At 37.0% G+C, this 19,311-nt stretch overlaps 1 protein-coding gene across 13 annotated transcripts in view; it reads right to left on the minus strand.

The window, feature by feature from the left end:
* Positions 1-19,311, minus strand: part of TENM1 (teneurin transmembrane protein 1) — an 813,855-nt gene that overhangs the window by 621,977 nt on the left and 172,567 nt on the right. The window contains exon 3 of one of the 13 annotated variants that reach the window (XM_055081839.1): positions 7,420-7,496. The exons of the other annotated variants lie outside the window; for them this stretch is intronic. The gene's annotated coding sequence lies outside the window, so the exon portion shown is untranslated. The remainder of the gene's footprint in view (positions 1-7,419; positions 7,497-19,311) is intronic. 13 annotated transcript variants of the gene reach the window in all.

Here is a 19,311-nt window from a genome sequence, read left to right on the forward strand (position 1 = left end):
ACAAGAGAATTTATGAAAGGAAAAGGCAAATTGGGACCAGATTTTGGAAGGTCTGAAATGCTAGTAGATTAAGGAGTTTGAATTTGAGCCAATAGCAATTAGCAACTCTATTCCAAAACCACTCCAAAGCACAACTTTAGCGGAGAGTGCCATTTGTCTATGGCCCTGAGATACAGTTAATTCCAACTCTTCAAGGTGAATGAGTTGAATAATGGTACAGAATATGGTAAGTATAATTAATTAAAGGAAGAAGGCCTTTTAATTTTATGTTGGGGCAACAGGATGCTCAACTATAGAAATGAAATCCAAATGGCAGCAAATAAACTGGATCACAGGAGACTCCAACCCAGATTAAATATGGGTCCTCTTAAATCTCACTTTAAAACCAAATGTCAAGTATCAACAAACGCAGATGTACATAGTGATTTGGCTGTTTCATTACTTTGTGTAATGAGAAATCTCAAAACAGAACATTATTCTGCAGAGACAAAAGGTCTCAGTTTAATGTGCTTTAACATAACTGGTGTGCTCTCATCACAAATGCTTCCATTAACTTAGGTCAAGTGAATGATAAGAACTTTGACCATGCGCTCTATCAAATGCCAAAGTCTCAAATTCCCTGGTACAGTTAGTGCCAGGTGTGAGGCAGTGGTTCTGGACACCACACGAAGACACAGAGGAGACCTGGACACAAACTGGGCTGTAATTTTCGACTTTAGATCTGATTGCTCCCTTGTCCCATTTTCAACATGGATAGTAAGGTTGTTCAAGTAGAACAACATCTGACCATTTTTTAAACCACTCTGGAAAGCCTCCATCTCCTAAACCACTCTGTTTTCATCTATGTACAAGGTCAAGGCAATGATCCCTGAGTTTGTTTATTAACAGCATCAGTTGTCCATGTCTATTTTAGAAGGGATGAGTTTTTCAATTGCTTCACCTGTGATTCTATATTATGGCCAATCACCATGTGGCTTTGAACTGGGGAGTTTCATTTCAGAAAAAAATTTTTGTTTCCCACAAGTGCCTTTCTGGTTGCTGCTAGTTCTTCAGTGTAGCTCATTATGGTATTGCTGTTATTTATTAACATAATTTACATGATGCTACTAGATACCATAAAGACGTATAGTCTCTGACTTCAATGAGTGTAATAGGATATAAGCATTGAAACTGGCATCAAGGGGTTTTAAGTTAGAACAGAATTAAATAGGAAGCTACTGAGAGGTTTCAAGAATAAAAGAAAGCTCGGAAACAGATAAAGATGATTTTAGCAGGAGTGTTGTGCGTGGTCACTCAACATAAGACGACTGGGATCCAAAATATGAAATGTGACCAGAGGATTTGAGAAAAGAAGGTAGACATGAACAAGGATTTACAAAGAACCAATGTTAACAATAACAAGAGCAGTTAATATTTACTGAATATTTACTGCATGGCAGGCTCAATGTATAACTGCTTTCTATGTATTCGTATTTAGTGTTCTTAGTATCCTATGAGACAGGCCTTATTATAACCATTTGACTTATGGGAAAAGTAAGGCACAGAGAACTTAAGTAAGTTTCCTGAGATTAAATGTCAGGTTGAGGCATGAGGCTACATTCTGGTTGAGGCAATTTAACATATGCCTCCCGAGAACACAGCAACCATGGATGATTTTTAACCATACAGCAGAATTTATACAAACAAATGAGGACTGTCTTGTTCAAAGTAGTCACCTTAGGGAGCCATACACTTATTACACTGCTGCAAACATTTCAGAACTCTTTTTTTAGTGACTGTGTTCTAAACCTGAAACACACTTATCCTATTCACTAGTGGAAACCTTCTATCCTTGAGGTGAAGTTTAAATTTTGTAAATACCTAAAAATAAATAAATAAATTGGAATAAAGTCTGTCAAATGAAGTAAGCTATCAAGCTATACAATTTCATTGGGGATCAAGAACATGATGGAACTTTTCTCTGAAAGCACTCCTCCCAAATTCTGGAGCAGTGGCAGCATCTTTAAAATCAGCAATAACTTCCCTAGAAGAAAACCTAACTCTATAAATTCTGGTTCTAGTATGTGTGCTCATATTAAAATGCAAATCTTTATATTAAAATTAAGAGGTTATACTTTTATATCACACATTTCATGTAAGACCATTAGAGAATAATATTCCTACATGTGGATATCCATGCACAGATACATTATAAATACTATGGGTATTCAAATTATGTGGAGATCAGTATGGACTAGACTAGCTGACAAGGGCTTTATTGGAGAGATTGTAGGAATGACCTGGGCTTGAAGAACGAGGGAAATTTCAGTAAACAAGGGAAAAGATCTTCCATGTAGTGTAGAAAAATCTGACTTGAGTTAATAAAAGTGTACTTGAGAAAGATTCTAATCCATGAAATAGCCCACCTGAAACTCATTTTTAAACCAAACATCAACAAAAGCAGATGTTAGTATTAGAGAACAATGAGAGACAAACATAGAAAGTACGGTAGACCCAGATTACAGGGGGGGGAGGGCTGCCAATGAATGCTAGCTGGGGAGTTTGAGCATGATCTAAAGTTAGCCTAGGGACTTCCCTGGTGGCGCAGTGATTAAGAATCCGCCTCCCAATGCAGCGGACACAGGTTCATTCCCTATTCCGGGAAGATCCCACATGCTGCAGAGCAACTAAGCCTGTGCGCCACAACTACTGAAGTCCGAGCGCCGCAATGAGAAGCCTGTGCACCGCAACCAAGAGTAGCCCCCGCTCGCTGCAACTAGAGAAAGCCGGCGCACAGCAATGAAGACCCAATGCAGCCAAAAAAAAAAAAAAAAAGTAGAAAAAAAAATAAAGTTAGCCTATTATCCCTCCACCTGTGATTTTGTAAGTCTCAAGGATCTGTCAAGGCCCACTAATAAATGTCTTGCTCTACAAAGGCAATTTAAGAAAAGAAAAGTAACATGGATACTTCAAATTCTCTCTCCCTTGAGTAAAGGCCCTCCCACTGACCTTGCTTTAAAGACAGGGCAAGCTGGCAAGATCGAAACGGGGCCATCAGCAGCATGTAGATAAGCTTTTAGAAATGCCTTATTGGCTTTCAAAAGGATGAACGAGTTTTCATGTAGAATTCAGTACATGCAGAGAATTCTTTTTACCAAGTATGAGTTTCCTTGGTTATTGGATAATTATTTTCTATATAAAATATGGCCCTAAAAAAATCCTTGCTATTTCCTTAATTAAATACTTGTTTACACTACTCTACTGAAAATCTTTAAAATGCAAGACAGTGCATTGTAAATCATATTAGTAACTTCTGGTGTTCTCCAGGTTCAATAGGTGATAGTTTATTATTCATGTTCAGCACAAACTAAGTCATTAAAATTACAAATTTACAAGTAAGCTACAAAAATTATGCTTATCTTCAAGATTATGATTTTAATAATTGAAAATATTATCTGACCTAGAGGAAGGAAAATGTTGAAACTTGAAAGTTCATCTGAAATTCATGGTTGAGAATAACAGAAGTCTCTGAACACTGGGGCCATCTTTTTATTTATGTCAGAATAGAAAAATATAGAATACATGAACAAAGAAAATTACATTGTTTTGTGGAATTTATAGTTCCAGAATTCCTTTAAAACCATCGTACTTCCAAAATGCATATGTTACAAATATGAGAGGAGCAAGTTAATGTACATCGAGTTAGAGTCTGGTATGAACAGAAGATGTTTGCCTTAATATCAAAATAGTAAGGTTTTTTTTCACTAAGTGATAAACTGTATGGAAAATTCTGAACCCTGTTTGAGTCTGCTTTTTCATATAAAATGAGAAATGACCATGTACATGTTGTATTTGTTGCAGCCAGATGGTTTCTTGCTGGCCCACAAGCCCAGCCATCTAAGAAGTATATTCTGAAATAAAGCCTTTCCCATACTCACCTTGAGCTGCTGACTCTATGAGGGTGAGGGTTCTGTTTCTCCTTTTTGAGACTTCCAAAGGCTTCTAACCACAACCAGAGACTGACTCCACTGGAATTCAATTTACTGTACTTGAATGAGCTCGATTTTTTTCCCCCACCTGTTTCAATTCAAATTAGTGTCTTGATTAAATTCCAGAGAGGACTTTGCTTACAAGCCTGCCAAGGGCTTGCCCGCTGTCCTAAGAGTGTATTCCAGTCATCCCATACGTACATGTGTGACCTTGTTTTTATTTATTTTTGTCTAATTTCAATTCTTTTCAAATTCTGCTATATATTTGAAAGGATCCTCGTACACATAAATTTATGAGATGAGGGAGGCGAATCCAAGCATCAGAAACAGTGAATAATGTGGATTAACTAAAACACCCCTCCAGCCTCCCTTGCAAAGTAAAAGGAAGCAGGGCCCACCATAGTTAGCTACCTTTTATCATCTCCTTTGGTCCCACAATATCCTTTCCATACGAGTTAGGACACACTTGGCTGACTGTGTCAGGTGAGATTTATTGACCGAAATGATAGTCTTAGAACTATTTGCTAGACCTCAGTTTCCTTGTCTGTAAAATGAGGTAGTTGGGACGAAATGATGTGCAAATTTTTTCCCCTGCTTTAACCATCTACGATTCGACTCACTTTAAATGTGCTCTATCATTTGATTTAATAATCTACACACATTTAGAAAATTATCTTCAACAAACATATGATAGGCACTGGGGAGACAAAGAGGTCTAAGATTCTACGGGTGGCTAGAAACCCAGTTAGAGAAATAAGATTATATCCGTACAAGGATACAAAACAGTTCAGGGTAGGAAAAGGCTACTATGTACCAAAATGAGAAGCATGGGTGCATATAGTGGAGTCCCTTAACTCCTACTCCCACCAATCCACGCTGGACTAAGAAGTAAGCAAAAGAATAAACTTTCATTGTGTTTAACCACTGTGATTTGAGGGTGGTTTGTTACAGCAGTATTACTTACCCTAACTTCGTATATACTTCTACATATACCTTTACCTCTATTTGTCTAAAGAGGTTACACACACACACAGGCACACGCACACACTTCAGGTCAAAGCATGAGGCCCTAGTGCTCATCAGGAAGGTATCTATCTACACTACCCCCATCCCCCCACCCCCATGACTAAATTGATCACACTGAGGAGTATAGCTATAGCTATTGAATTTTCATCCCTCTTAGACTATAAGCCCCAGGAAGGCAGGGGTCCTGTCTTTTATATTCATCACTGCCTTCTCAGTACCTAGTGCCAGGATCATAGTAGGTGTCCAGTAAATATTTGTTTAGTCAATGAAGGAGGCCTTAAATTACATGGTGCTTCTCACCTGGGCTTCCTGCACCATCCTTGCACCTATCGCTTTATACTGTAATTGCTATATATTGTCTGTCTCCTTCTTTCGAGAGCAAGGTGCTCAGTAAGTATTTGTTTAATCAAGGTCTGAACTCAGTGAATGTTTTCATACTGTAAGTGGAGAATGCCTTCTGGGGCCAACAAAAGAGTTCTTGCCTTGTGTACATAAAGGCCCTCAGTCAGACCTGCCCTCTAAGTCGCTTTCCCTTCCCCTGAGTGACTGAGGGTCCTTTCCTGCTTAAGACAAAGCTCAAAAGTGTCTTGGTACCCCCAAATCTCCTGAACCTTGTCCTTGTTCATTGCAAACTGGCCTGGAACCTGTCCTAGACTGAAAGCCTGGTTTTCTGCCAGAGTCCCCAGTATCATTAAGAATGGTGGTGGCCAGGGGCTGGGGGGTGGGGGGAATGAGGGAGATGTTGGTCAAAGGGTACAAACTTCCAGTTATAAGATGAATAAGTTCTGGGGACCCTGCAGCATGGTGACGATAGTCAACAATACTCTACTGTGCACCTGAAATTTGCACCTGAAATTTGCTGAGAGTAAATCTTGCGTTCTCACCACACAGAAAGGGTAACTATGTGAGGTGATAGATGTGCTAATTAGCTTGACTGTGATCAACATTTCTCAATGTATACATATATCCAATCACATGTTGTACACCTTAAATATTATACAATTTTTGTTTGTCAATTATACCTCGATAAAGCTTAAAAATAGCCTCAACATTTATTGGTGTACATGTGACTCATAAAAGCCCTTTCCAAATGGGTTTCAGTTAAAATACTTCATATAGATTTAGATGAAAATAAAGTAAAAGAAGAAAATGAACCACTTCCATAAGACCTGCTCCTTCATCTTTTCCTCTTTACTAGACTCTGTTGTAGCAACTGCCAGAGAAAGACCCAGTAAATGGGTCTTTCCTTTACACACCCAAGTGAGTCTACTAACTAATTAAAGGGCCCTCTGGCTTCTACAGTTCACTTCTTCATAACTTGACTTAACTCTTGACTGTCCCAAGAGATTTGTTAAGTGGAACTGGAAATTTTTCACAGTCCTAATTGCTCTAGAATTGAATAAATTAAAAGTAGGCAGGAAAGAAAACATTGTAAATGATAAAACCTATTGCAATACTGACTCATTGTACAAAGTGAGAACATGCCCTTGATTTGCCAGTAGAATAGCGCCAGTAAATCTCATACTACAGCTGTCATGATTAGAAATGGCCATGGTGTCTATGAAGCCAAAAGCTTCTGCCATTTTTTGATGGGGCAACAGAAATAGGGAGAAGGTTTGAGGAAATTACCTGTAATGCTATGTCTGATCCTGTGTTTCCATGAACATTTGGGAAGAACTTTTGCCAAGTGTTAGCATAAAAAGTGAAATACGATCAACAAAATGGCCTTCCTTATTAAGAAATGTAAGAACAGAGGGTTATATTGCTTTGCATTTAGAATACATACATAATGCCAAGTATGCAATTAGAGAAAAGTTCCCAAATTTCCATTTTCTCATCAATCCCCCACCCCCCCGTATGGAAATAATTCTCCTCTTCTCTAATTCAACAAGTTAATAGAGGAATGTAGAGCATTGTGAATTCCTCTGAAGAAGCTTGATTTAGGATTTTATTTTCAAGTTATAAGATGTTAGCCACCTCTACCATAAAGCCTCAAGCGACAGAGTTCGGGCTGCTTTATAATTTTTGGAAGCCTCAACCTGATGACCATGGTTTCCTTTTGCTTTTTACCAAAACTGAGAAGGACGTTTCTACTTTAGTAACAGTTCTAGTTAAATAGTAACTGAACCCAAACTCTGTGATCCAGTAACTTGAGTGCTTTTATATATGCTGCGGGCATGGAGATGGGATGCGACCCATCATCTATAGATAAGCAGACCCTGCTAGAGAATATCCCTGTCACAAAAAAACAATAAGCTGTCCACAACAACTCAGAAGATGTGTCTAAAAATACCTGCACAATGAAAGGTTCTCACTGCATGCCATAAGCATGACTTGTGTGGATGGGACTATCGTGGCACGCAGCAAGGCTCTCAGGTCATTAAGATAGTAGACACACTCTCAGCTCCTACCTCAATCTACTCACCCTGTGTAAACAGTGCTCAAAAGATGGAGAAGCAGCAGGTTAAGTCAAGCAATGATACAATCTCTGTTAACTTCTTCCTATTAGGATAGAGTTAAGAGAGAATTTACACAATGCTAACGATAGAGAGTTTACACACTGCACTTCAGTCTATGCAGATCGACACAATAGGTTAGAGCAGTGATTTGTGATTTTAAAAACTGAGCATGCATCAAAATCATTTGGGGGGGGGCTTGTTAACACAGATTTCTAGACTCCGCCCCCAGAGTTTCTAACTCAGTAAGTCTGGGATAGGACCTGTGGATTTGCATTTTGAGCAAGTTCCCAGATGATGTCAATGCTGCTGGTTCAAGGAACACACTTTGAGAATTACTGTGCTAGAGCACGGTCATAATCAGCCTAAGGTTTTAAGTTCAAATCTCATTTCAATCAGTTGGTTTTACACAGAGAAAAATTCTGATGTGATCACCCTAACCAGATATGACAGTTCAACATTTGTCTGCCCTAGGTTACAGGGAGGACAAGATGGCAAAATAGGCATGCTTCTTTGTAATCTTATGCCCTGTTCTGTACAATCATGCAAACATGTCTAAATTGTAACTGCAGCTTTACAAAGAGCATACCATTTTTTAAAATTTTTAAAATTTTAATTCAAAAAATTTTCAAACATAGATTAAAAATAGAATAGTAAAATAGACACCCACATACCTATCACCTAGATTGAATAATTATTAATATTTTGCTAAATTTGCTTTATTTTTCTTTTTTGCTGGAGTATTTTAAAGTAAATCCCAGAAATATCTCTCCCCGAAGTATTTCTGTATATAAAAAGAACATAACCTTTTATATTGTACTTTTACTTTCAAAATATTTAAATTTCTACTATTTTCTCAACATCTATTAGGAACGTAGGTCAAGAGATCTTCCTTTTTTTAAGACAAAGAAATTTAAAAAATGTTCAAAAGACTGGTCCGAGATACCAAGGCAAGTTTGTAACAGAACGAAAACGATGGATCCCTTTTCTGTGTCAGACATTGGGCTAGGCACTAGGAATAAGGTGATGACAACTTGCCTGCCTCTTAGCTCAATGCCCTTTCCAGGAAACTAAGTTGCTGTTCAAAATTCATTGCAAAAGAATATTGAAAGAAATTAGACTGAGTCAGCATTAGCCAAAGTGTGTTCCACGTAATACTCATTCATTAGGATGCTAATAGGTGTTACACACACCCACAAAAAGACTGCTATGGTCAAATAAGTTTGGGAAACCCTGGTTCAAATAAACAGTTTTCTTTGTTGCAGAACTTTATAGAGCCTCTAGTTAACTAATATACATGGGGAATCTCCAAGATAATATTACAGTTTGTATGCAGTATTTCTCCATTGTATTAAACGATGAACTTTTGATTGTTGTTGTTGCTGTGTGTGTGTGTGTATTATTTTTGTTGTTTAAGGGGTACCTCTAGAAAACATTTTGATAAATGCTCCACTAAGAGAATCTAGGGTTTGCTTTACTTTACATGTTGAAGAAAACTTTCAAAGAAAAATGATGTAATATTCCAGTGATAGAAACTAAGAACAGATTCCTGTCCACTTTCAAATATTAAAATGAGACTACCCATGTAGAAGTGAATTGGCTCCTTACAACTTTAAAATATTAAAGTAGATTTTCAAATTAAATATATTTATAACTGTACTTTAAAATAAAAGCATCATATAATTATAATAATTTAATCATACCATCATACCCAGAGCCAGTTTTTTTAGGTTGTAATAATTTAATTAAAGTGTTCTTTTTGATATATATCTTGATAATCTCATTACAGTAAATTGGAAAGTGACTTAGATATTCACAGAATAGTATAATAATTATATTTGCAAAAAACACTCTAAATCAAGTGAGAATTATATTTAACCCGATTTATACTTTGTTATCCCTAAAATCAATTTAAATAAAGGCTAAAGGAAGGAAACATGAAAACACTGATACGGCACAAGACCAAAGATGGGGGTGCATGAGATCAAAACAATTCACGGATATTAGCTGAGGTCATTTGGTATCTAGTTGATTGATTAACATGGTATTTTACCTTTATCTAAAAATATACGAGATGGCTAGGGCAACAAGCTTGTCAAGCAACTGATCTACAGATGAAAATAAACAACCAGATATTTTCAAAGTATCTGAAAGTTGGGCATTGTATAGATTGACTACCTAGTTAACAGGCAACATTTCACTTTTTCTATGAATGTTTTCTTTTATCTGGAAGACAGAACACCAAAATATTCAATATCTACAATTCTGTCTAGTGCTGGCTGAGGACGAAGATTCAGAGAAGTCCTTTATGAAGTTACCTAATCTTCCTGCACCTCACTGTCCCTCATCTCCAAAGGAGCTGGTAACATTTTTAGATTTATATGATGATAAACAGAAAAGACAAAACTGGTTATCTCAAAAATCAAGATGTCTATGCAAATGGGGATGGGCAATCATAAATGTAGAGTAACTACAAAATGTTTGCTTTAGGTTAGAATTTTAGACATTTTATCTAAATTTTATTGTTGTAGAAATTTTGTTTCAAGACAGTGAATTTTAAAGTGAGCCTGATAAATATCTTAGTATTTAATTTTAATAATAATCAGTGCTTAATACTTTAATCTGCAATAACCTTAAAATACATAATTTATATTACAGTAACCACTAAAGACCCTGATTATTCATTTCTGCCTTTGGTTAACATGAAGAGATAATATTGGATGTCAATTAGCAAAATGGTGTTTTCACACCTTTCCACCAAAAAATTTCACGGGGTAATTTGTGTTTTCCTTTATTTAGGAGGCCAGGATATACCACAATTATAAACCATGGTCTGTGCTTGAGTGATATTATGTGATAAACTCAGAAATCAGTTTAAGTTTGGTATTTATTTTAGGTTGACTAAATCAAAGGGTAAAGATTTCTGAGTCACAGTGCTATCCAACCTAAAAAAATCAGTAAGTCCTAGTTAACTGGCAGGCAACAGCCTAACCCGATTAAGCATGTGAACCCTGGGCTGCTACAGCATTTCAGCAAGCTTAATCCACAAGTGGATGATACAATACAAAACACTGCTATTACATATTTTTTGCATGATGCTAAACCTATCATTTGGATGAAAATAAAACAAATATCTACAAGGAGAATTAATACATATCTCTAAGCTTCTTTCCTAGAACTGTAATTGCCTAGATATTAATCTTCTCATAAAAACTTCCTCCTTTAAATCTAATAGTTCATATATCAATAGACACTTGAAGCACAGAAATGTGCAATAATGTAATTTTTTAAATTAATTCAATAGAAATAGAAACAAGCTACGGTTTATAATAAAGATTATGATCTGATCCTCAATAGTTTAACCAGGTATCTCTCCACTCTGAGTTTTAGCTTTTTCATCTGCAAAATGGGAATAATATAATCATATCCCAGTGTTGAAAAGATAAATTGAGAAAAAATGCAAGGTATTATAATTTTACACTTGTTAACAATAAAAGGCTTTTCAGGTTTGTATGTGGCCATTTTTAAAGGCAGCAGTCTTCTGCTTACCTATTTCTGGGCTTTCATATGGACCAGTGGTTTCCAAACTGAAGCTTTCTATCTCTACGACAGAACGGAAAACCGTAATTTTGTAATACACATTAAAATAACTATATAATTATTATTTAACCTTTGTTGAAGTTACTCTTTGAGAAACACTGATTTAGCAAAAAAGAAAGAGAAAAATTTAAATGGGTAGCTTGATTGACTACTTGACTTTTCACTGATTGGTTTTGGCATCTCTTAGACCACTGATTCTCAATTGGGGGCCTAATTCTCCAGGGTTGGATTTCAAAATCTCAAGAACAATGTTATATGGAGTGTAACTTGAAAAAGCATACTTACTATCTTAATATAATTTTATATTTGTAAAATGGAAAAGATTAAATATTTTCATAAAAGAATCTGCAGAAAATAACACTCTCAAGGGAGTTCAGGGCCATAAGTTTTTATGTTTCTTAAAAGGAGATATGTGTTTGAATAGGTTAAAAAGTAGTTCAAAGGTTTAGCCCCAGCTCCCAAAAGGCTCTGGGGAAAGGTTTCTGTTATGCCTGGATCACTAATCTGTTAACAGGTCCTGTAAATTGCTAGCATTAGCAACTGGCCCACAGTGATGCTCTGAAGATTCACTGACACACAGTAAAGAGAACAGCGAGCAAAGCAATCACCACCACTATTAAAATCAAACAATGAAGAGCAGGCTGTCAAAAAGCAAATCAAGACAACCTTACATGGTAGATAATCTAGGATTGCCAGATTCAGCAACTAAGTCTCAGATGGGACATACTTACACTAAAAAGAAATATTAATTGTTTCTCTGAAGTTACAATTGACTGGGCATCTTGTATTTTATCTGGCAACACTTAGTGAAACCTTCCCTCTAGTGCATCAATAAAATAACACTTCCCAAGGGATTATGCAATATATAATAGAGCATACATGTAATATATCAGAGCAAGCAATTCAACTTGATCATTTATTCAGAAAATGTTCTTGCTCCCAATGTTTCCCAATAGCTCTTTAATGAGAAAAAGCTGTGCTGTACATTAGTTTCAGCTGTCACTGCTGAGATCCAACCTATAAAATAAAAACTGACCCCTTTATGGAGGAATCATTATTAACCTTAAAAGCTCCATATATATGCTTTGATATATTATCTATACTTTCTTTGTTTTGAGAGTGCAGCCTTATACTGGGACAGAGTCTAAATAGCCAATCACCTACCCAACCCAAGTCATTGGAAATTAGGATTGAGGAAGCAAGGTAAATTAATTAAAAGAAACATGGTGCTGTAGAGGAAAGGGCAGTGAGTGAAAGGGGATTCAATTCTTTCGTCTTCTACCATTAACTTGTTGTGTGACCATGTAAAAGTCATTTCACCTCTTTGGGCCCCAGGTTCAAAAATAGTAAATAATAATGTTAGACAACTGACTTACTCATCAGTTGTTTACTGAGCACCTTTTATACACGAGACCCAGAGCTAATCAGTTGAGACACCCCTCTCAAGGGGCTAATAGTCCACTATGCTTCTGGTTCGAAGATTCTACAATTTGGATTTTGAAATGACTTTTCAGGTCTTATCTATAGGGGAAAAAACATCTCTAAAACTCACAACGTTACTTATCCAAACTTCTCCAAATTCTCTGTAAAAGTCTGAGTAATTTAAAAATTAAAAGCAGACTATTTCGATAGTAAATTTCCTAACTCCTTCCTCAAAACTAATGCTAAACCCATCTAAAATTAACTAAGTTACAAACCTTAGAGATGATGACACGGCAGTCTTTGAAATTTACATCCTTCCTTTAGAGTGTGTCACAACTGTAATGTTAAAGTGTAGATAACCTTTTGAATATTGTTTTATTAAGAATCACTTGAATTATAGGTCACATGTAAAGCAGTTTAAAGGCCTTATTGACAAGCAACTCCCTGCAGACTGATATGAGTGGACAGATCTTAGCTTGTCAGTTCAGCTTGGATGAAAACATACAATTAACAGATTGAACAAGCAATATAGATGTTTCACATCAACCTTTGACAAATGAAAGGTAAGCAGAGCTGTATGACTCTCATAAATTGCTGATTTTGTTGTGCTGAGGCTTGTGTTATATTGAAAATGCTTTACATCTGTGAATGGAAAATGAAAATCCTGTCAACCATAGCCAAATGTGTTTTGCACATAAGACAATGTGCACTACTTCAGTATGGACATAAAGTCAATGAATACCCCACAAACCCAGGCCACTGCAGGTGGGCATTTTAGCATTAGTGCCAGGGAGGCTCAAAAATAAAAACAAGGGCTTCCCTGGTGGCGCAGTGGTTGAGAGTCCGCCTGCCGATGCAGGGGACGCGGGTTCGTGCTCCGGTCCGGGAAGATCCCACGTGCCGCGGAGCGGCGGGGCCCGTGAGCCATGCCCGCTGAGCCTGCGTGTCCGGAGCCTGTGCTCCGCAACGGGAGAGGCCACAGCAGTGAGAGGCCCGCGTACCGCAAAATAAAATAAAATAAAATAAAAACATAAAAAAATAAAATAAAAAAAAAAGCAGAACAGAAAATAAACCAAACAAACCGCACTGAATTGCAAATTTACACTATGACTAATTCTATGCTCAAAGAACCATTCCCCATTTAAAAATAAACCAATAACAATATTGATATTTACACATGTTGAGTTACTTTGAAAAGAGGAAGTCCATAAAATTAAACATGGGTAATCATGTGTGATACTATATAAAATCAGTCATAGCCTCTATTTTGATCACAAATCACTGTGAAGTTTCAGATGGAAAATTTCATTCTGATTGTTTTTCCTAAGTGGCACATATTAAACCATCTTATTTTATCAGACAGAAATATGTTGTCTGTTGTGGATATTAATTAGTATTCAGACATTTATAATTCTAGGTATAGCTTAAGATGGAATGGTATAATAAAATGAACAATTTGGAAATTTGGAACAAAAAGTCTGAATTCAAGGCCCTATCTGCACAATTACTAAACTGTTCTCTGAGCAGATTTGGGTAAGCTACTTGAGCTCCCTGAATGCCAAGTCTTCTTTTCTATAAAATGGGGATATTATTAGGACCCACACCACATGAGGTTCAAATGGTATGATATATGTGAAAACATCCCTTAACTCTAAGAGTTATAAAATCTTAATCATAATCTAACAAAAATAATGATAGCAATAAAATCCATGTCATAATTGTCCCTCGAAGGTGTTTTTGAGAATTGATTGGAAAACATAGGTTGGGTTTCAATGTTGAGCAAAATCAAATAGTCTCTGGAATGAAATCTGCTTCCATACTGGGGTTAATTTCACATATTTCCATGTATCTTCTCTATACATTCCCCATGACCAGCTCCTTTTCATCTTTCAGGTCTCAGCTCAAAAGCTATTCCTCAGGGAGGCCTTTGCTGACCATAGAGTAGTACCTCTTATCTCAGTCTCTGTGGAATGACCTTTTTTTTTAATTACATGAAACTCATTGCTTCCTGAAATACGTTCTTTAAATACAGTTTTCATCTATCTCCCCCAACAAGAATGTGAGCTCCAAAGAGGCAGAGAACCTATTTGTCTTATCCACATGTTTACCTATGTATTCCCAATAGTTCCGTAAGTACTTCGTATATAGAAAGATTTCATAAATATTTACTAAATAAACAAGTGAATAGATCTGCTAACTCCATGAAGCAATATAACTGAATTTTTTTTTTTGATCAAGAAAGGGTTTGGGCCTGTCGCTTTTGGGCTCAAATGTTTCTAAACTTGTTCCCTGGAGGGTTTTTCTAAATGGAAGGCCCAGGTTTATTTATTTTTTTCCTAGTCAAATGCTTCAAAATTCAAGTTAATTCTCCAGGTGAGTAATTAGGATAAAACTTAAGTCTTCAGATGAATTCTAAAGAATTGATTATTTCTCCAGAGGCCATTGGGCTGCATTTAAATCACCATTTCACTTTGGACTCTGAATGATCCAATTTACAAATCCCCATGAATCAAATTAACTAGGTAACTGCCAAAATGTAATCCCATTTGGGGAGTGAAGTATCTGGTTTTAGTGTCTACATTAGTTAAACGAACTCCATTAGTTAAACTTCACTTCCATTTGTGCAGTTTTAAGATAGCCTATGTTGTAAGTTTGCAGTCCTAAAAATGGCTGTAGTCCTAAAATCTGCCGAATTTTCCTTGTATTATTCAAAATTTAATATTCCATTCTTTTTCTCCCTCCACCACTGAATTAATACGCTACACGCTTACCCCATAAGAATATAAATATCTCACCAAGGCTTTATGTTGTGATTGTAAATAAATTGCCAAAATTTTCTATATGACTCATTGTTAAAAAAATAAAATGTAACTTTTACTTGAACTGGTTGATGTTATGTAAATTTTAAGGAAGTTAAGGTTTTGCCTTAGAAAACTGCTTTATGGTCTAGTAAAATTTATTGAGCTTTTGTTGGGCTGTCTATTAAAAATCCACCCCAGGGATTATACACATGAATTAGAGACAAAGAATTATTTTTCCTGTGCTTCTTAACAGGTCTTTGGTGCAATTCCTATTATCATTCATCCCTTTTTTTTTCCCAGTGAAGACTTTCACATTTCCATTTCAGTTCCTATTCTTTAAACATCTGGCTGCAGCTATACCTGTAGTTTTGTATGAATGTGGACAATTATGGTAGGAATTATTGTTCTATTCTTGTGCATTAGCACCTGTTACCATTAAAAAGGCCTGCAAGCAAATAGCTCAGAAATAATAGCAACAGATTTAGAAATGAAAGTCATAACGATTTGTGTTTATATTGCATTGTTTTTCCCCTAGTTGGTTTCTTTATGAGAACCATTTCATCAATCCTCTAAGTCAGGGGTTGGTAAACTTTTTTTTTTTCTGTAAAGAACCAGATACTAAATTTTTTAGGCTTTGCAGTTCATATAGAATCTGTCATACACAGCTCTTCCTTTGTAGTGTGAAAGCAGTAAGTATGTAAGTAAATGAACATGGTTGTGTTTCAATAAAGCTTTGTTTATGGGCACAGAAACTGGAATTTCAGATAATTTTTACATATCACAAAATATTATCCTCCTTTTGATTTTTTTGTTTCGACCATTCAAAAATCCTTCTTAGCTCACAAACCACAAAAAACAAAAAACAGAAAAAAACAGGAGCCAGGCTGCATCTGGTTGAGGGTTGTAGTTGGCCCACCCCTGCTCTAAGTTGTTCCGTGACACTTGTACATGGCAGAAATTATTATCCTTTTCTCCTCTGATGATGATACAACACTAAAAAATTAAGGAAGTTGTAGCAAGTACTAGCACAATATATGGTCATTCATTCATTCAGCAAATTATTTGTTGAGTGTTTCTTTGGCTAGAAATGAATGTGTTAGCAACATCAAGCCCCTCCACCCCAATATTCAAATAATTGATATGTGCCTCACCCCTGTATGGCAAATAAGTAGTTTTTCCACAAGGAAAATGACCTCACTTTAGAGTTTAGTGACTCTATACTCGGTGGCTGAAAGACCCAAAGAAACTAAAATTGTAGAAAAAAATAAAACCAGAACCTTACAGGTTTCAGTCTTCTTGGTATTGACCTCATCTAGTGTCCCTCTGCAAAGAGGAAGCCAAAGAACTAGCAGAAGTGGTGCTCAGGGTTCCATAAAAATAGGCTGAATACAAGATGAAAGCTTTCAGGTCAAAATGTATAAAATACATGATCTTGTTTTAGGTTAACTCCTCAGAGATTCGGGTGGCATTATAATATGGGGGCCAAGTAGCAAAATTATTACAGTAAACAGAGTTTGATGCTTGGTCTTAGCAACTTCAGTAATAGCCCAGTGCTCTAAAACCTCCAGTCTCAAATATGATATATAATGAACCTTTTAAAGAGCACTTCTGGGCTTCCCTGGTGGCGCAGTGGTTGGGAGCCCGCCTGCCGATGCAGGGGACGCGGGTTCGTGCCCCGGTCCGGGAGGATCCCACGTGCCGCGGAGCGGCTGGGCCCGTGAGCCGTGGCCGCTGGGCCTGCGCGTCCGGAGCCTGTGCTCCGCAACGGGAGAGGACAGAGCAGTGAAAGGCCCGCGTACCAGAGCACTTCTATGACTACTACAAAATTACTTTAAAAATTTTCTGTTTAGCATCCCAAGCATCAAGGGGCTTAATTAATTTAGAGTAAGGCACTCTCTACTAAAACAGACCATTTATCCCTCCGAGGTATGAGTTAAAGTACATTTGATTTTATATTTGAGAAACTTAGGTCTGCATTAAATGTGCATATATTCTCTGTGGATCCCCAAGAAATACAACTTAATTCTGTAAGACTTTTTCATTTCTTTTTCTTGTGTTATCTTTTTAAATGTAGATTTATTATACATCACATATTCTGCATATTGAATGTACAAAAATAATATGCAGGATTAAAGGAATAAGTGGTCCACTAAGCTTTGGACCACATGAGTTCTGAAAGCCACAAGTATCAGGTTGTAAATCCACCATTTGGCTACGTTTTAGGCATGGACATGTGACAATATATTTCGAAGACTGACCAGAGTCTCACAGCTCTTCATCAACTGGGCAGGTTAAGATTCTGGAAAGGAATAATGCTCCGGAAGAGTAACATTGGATGATGACAGATGATAACATGCATACGCTTTTACTGAGTAGATTGTGCCTCATGAATAAAGACAAAAGAACCTAAAAAAAATTCACTGGATGGGTCAGTGGTATAAATAATGCTCCCAGATGATTCAGTATAAAGCATGTAGCCACTGTTCTCAGTTATGGATGCTGGTAGAGGAGATGCATTCTACAATGCCTCCTTTAACCCAAAACCTATACTCTTACTACCCATTAAAATATGCTTAGAATAATGCAGTTAGTTAGCTTTATTATTCTCATCTAATTACTATCAATATGCTTTACCTAACGCAAAAGGGATCTTTACATTTTTAGCTGTTTTTGCAGTGAAGTGATTAGCTTTCACTAAATCTCCTGATAAGCCCCGAGAATGCAGAGAGTCCTGCCAATTCCCAATCAATTCTGCTTGGCCTTATGATTCACTGCTACTTGAGTGAGCTGGTTATCAACAGGCAGCATGACCTTCAGTTTTATACTGAAAAGTTGAAAGTTTTTAAAAAATTATGTTGAGAATATTCGACACAAAAGTATTATTTTATTTGGGAATAATCACTTCTGAAGGCTCCAAAAAACAGGGCAATGTTCCTATAAGTATTGAGCTGCCTGACCATAAAGCAAAGAGGAATTTTCAACATTGCATGAAGAGGGGTGTTTAGTCAAAATAGAAGATTAATTGAGGCTATAAGTATACATACTGTTGCTTGCGGGGCAGGGAAGTGAAAGTGAAGATGTTATACCAGTTCTTTATCTTTACAAAGGAATAAAATGCCTTAACAATATGAAAGCTATTGGAAGTCAAAATGACTCATCCCTCTATTCTAAATACACAGAAATGATAGATAATTCATACAAAGGGAAAAGCAAAACAGAAAAAAAAAACATAGCTGGATTCAAAGATGAGATTAGCATCTCCTTGGACAAGGAACAGAAGAGAAACTGCAAAGTGGTATGAAGCCAATGATGTGCTGGGTTCTGAGTCCAAAAGCATGTGGTGCTAACCAAGACTTCAGTTCCAGAGGATTGTCAGCAATAAAAGTGCTCTGAGGCAGGCTAGGTGAAGAGTAAAACATCCTGATGGCAGGCCACCTGAACAGGGTCACAGATTTATAAGAAACTGCTGACCTAGGGAGAAAAGAGAACAAGGCACAGACTCCAGCACTGAGCTAAGTACCCACTGGCTCAGGGACAGGATTAGTGAGAGCCCTTGAACACAGTGATGAGCACTAAGAAATCAATGCTAACAGGACAGTCCTTAACCCCTAGATGTATGGAAACTTTAAATGCACTGCTAAATATCTAATGAGTTAAATATGAAATCATAATGGAAATTTAAAAACACATTTAGAACTTAGAGACAGCAAGAGTCCACGTATCAACATCTATGGGACACACCTAAAGTTATACAATGAAGGAAAGAGACAGCATTAAATGCCTTTATTAACTAACAAGAAAGATGGAAAAATAAGTGAGTTAATATTTCTTTCAAAAAGTTACGGGGCTTCCCTGGTGGCGCGGTGGTTGAGAATCCGCCTGCCAATGCAGGGGACACGGGTTCATGCCCTGGTCCAGGAAGATCCCACATGCCGCGGAGCGGCTGGGCCCATGAGCCATGGCCGCTGAGCCTGTGCATCCGGAGCCTGTGCTCCACAACGGGAGAGGCCACAACAGTGAGAGGCCCGCGTACCGCAA

Source organism: Physeter macrocephalus, chromosome 21 (genome assembly GCF_002837175.3).
Source record: "Physeter macrocephalus isolate SW-GA chromosome 21, ASM283717v5, whole genome shotgun sequence".
In the NCBI taxonomy this organism is placed as follows: Eukaryota; Metazoa; Chordata; class Mammalia; order Artiodactyla; family Physeteridae; genus Physeter; species Physeter macrocephalus.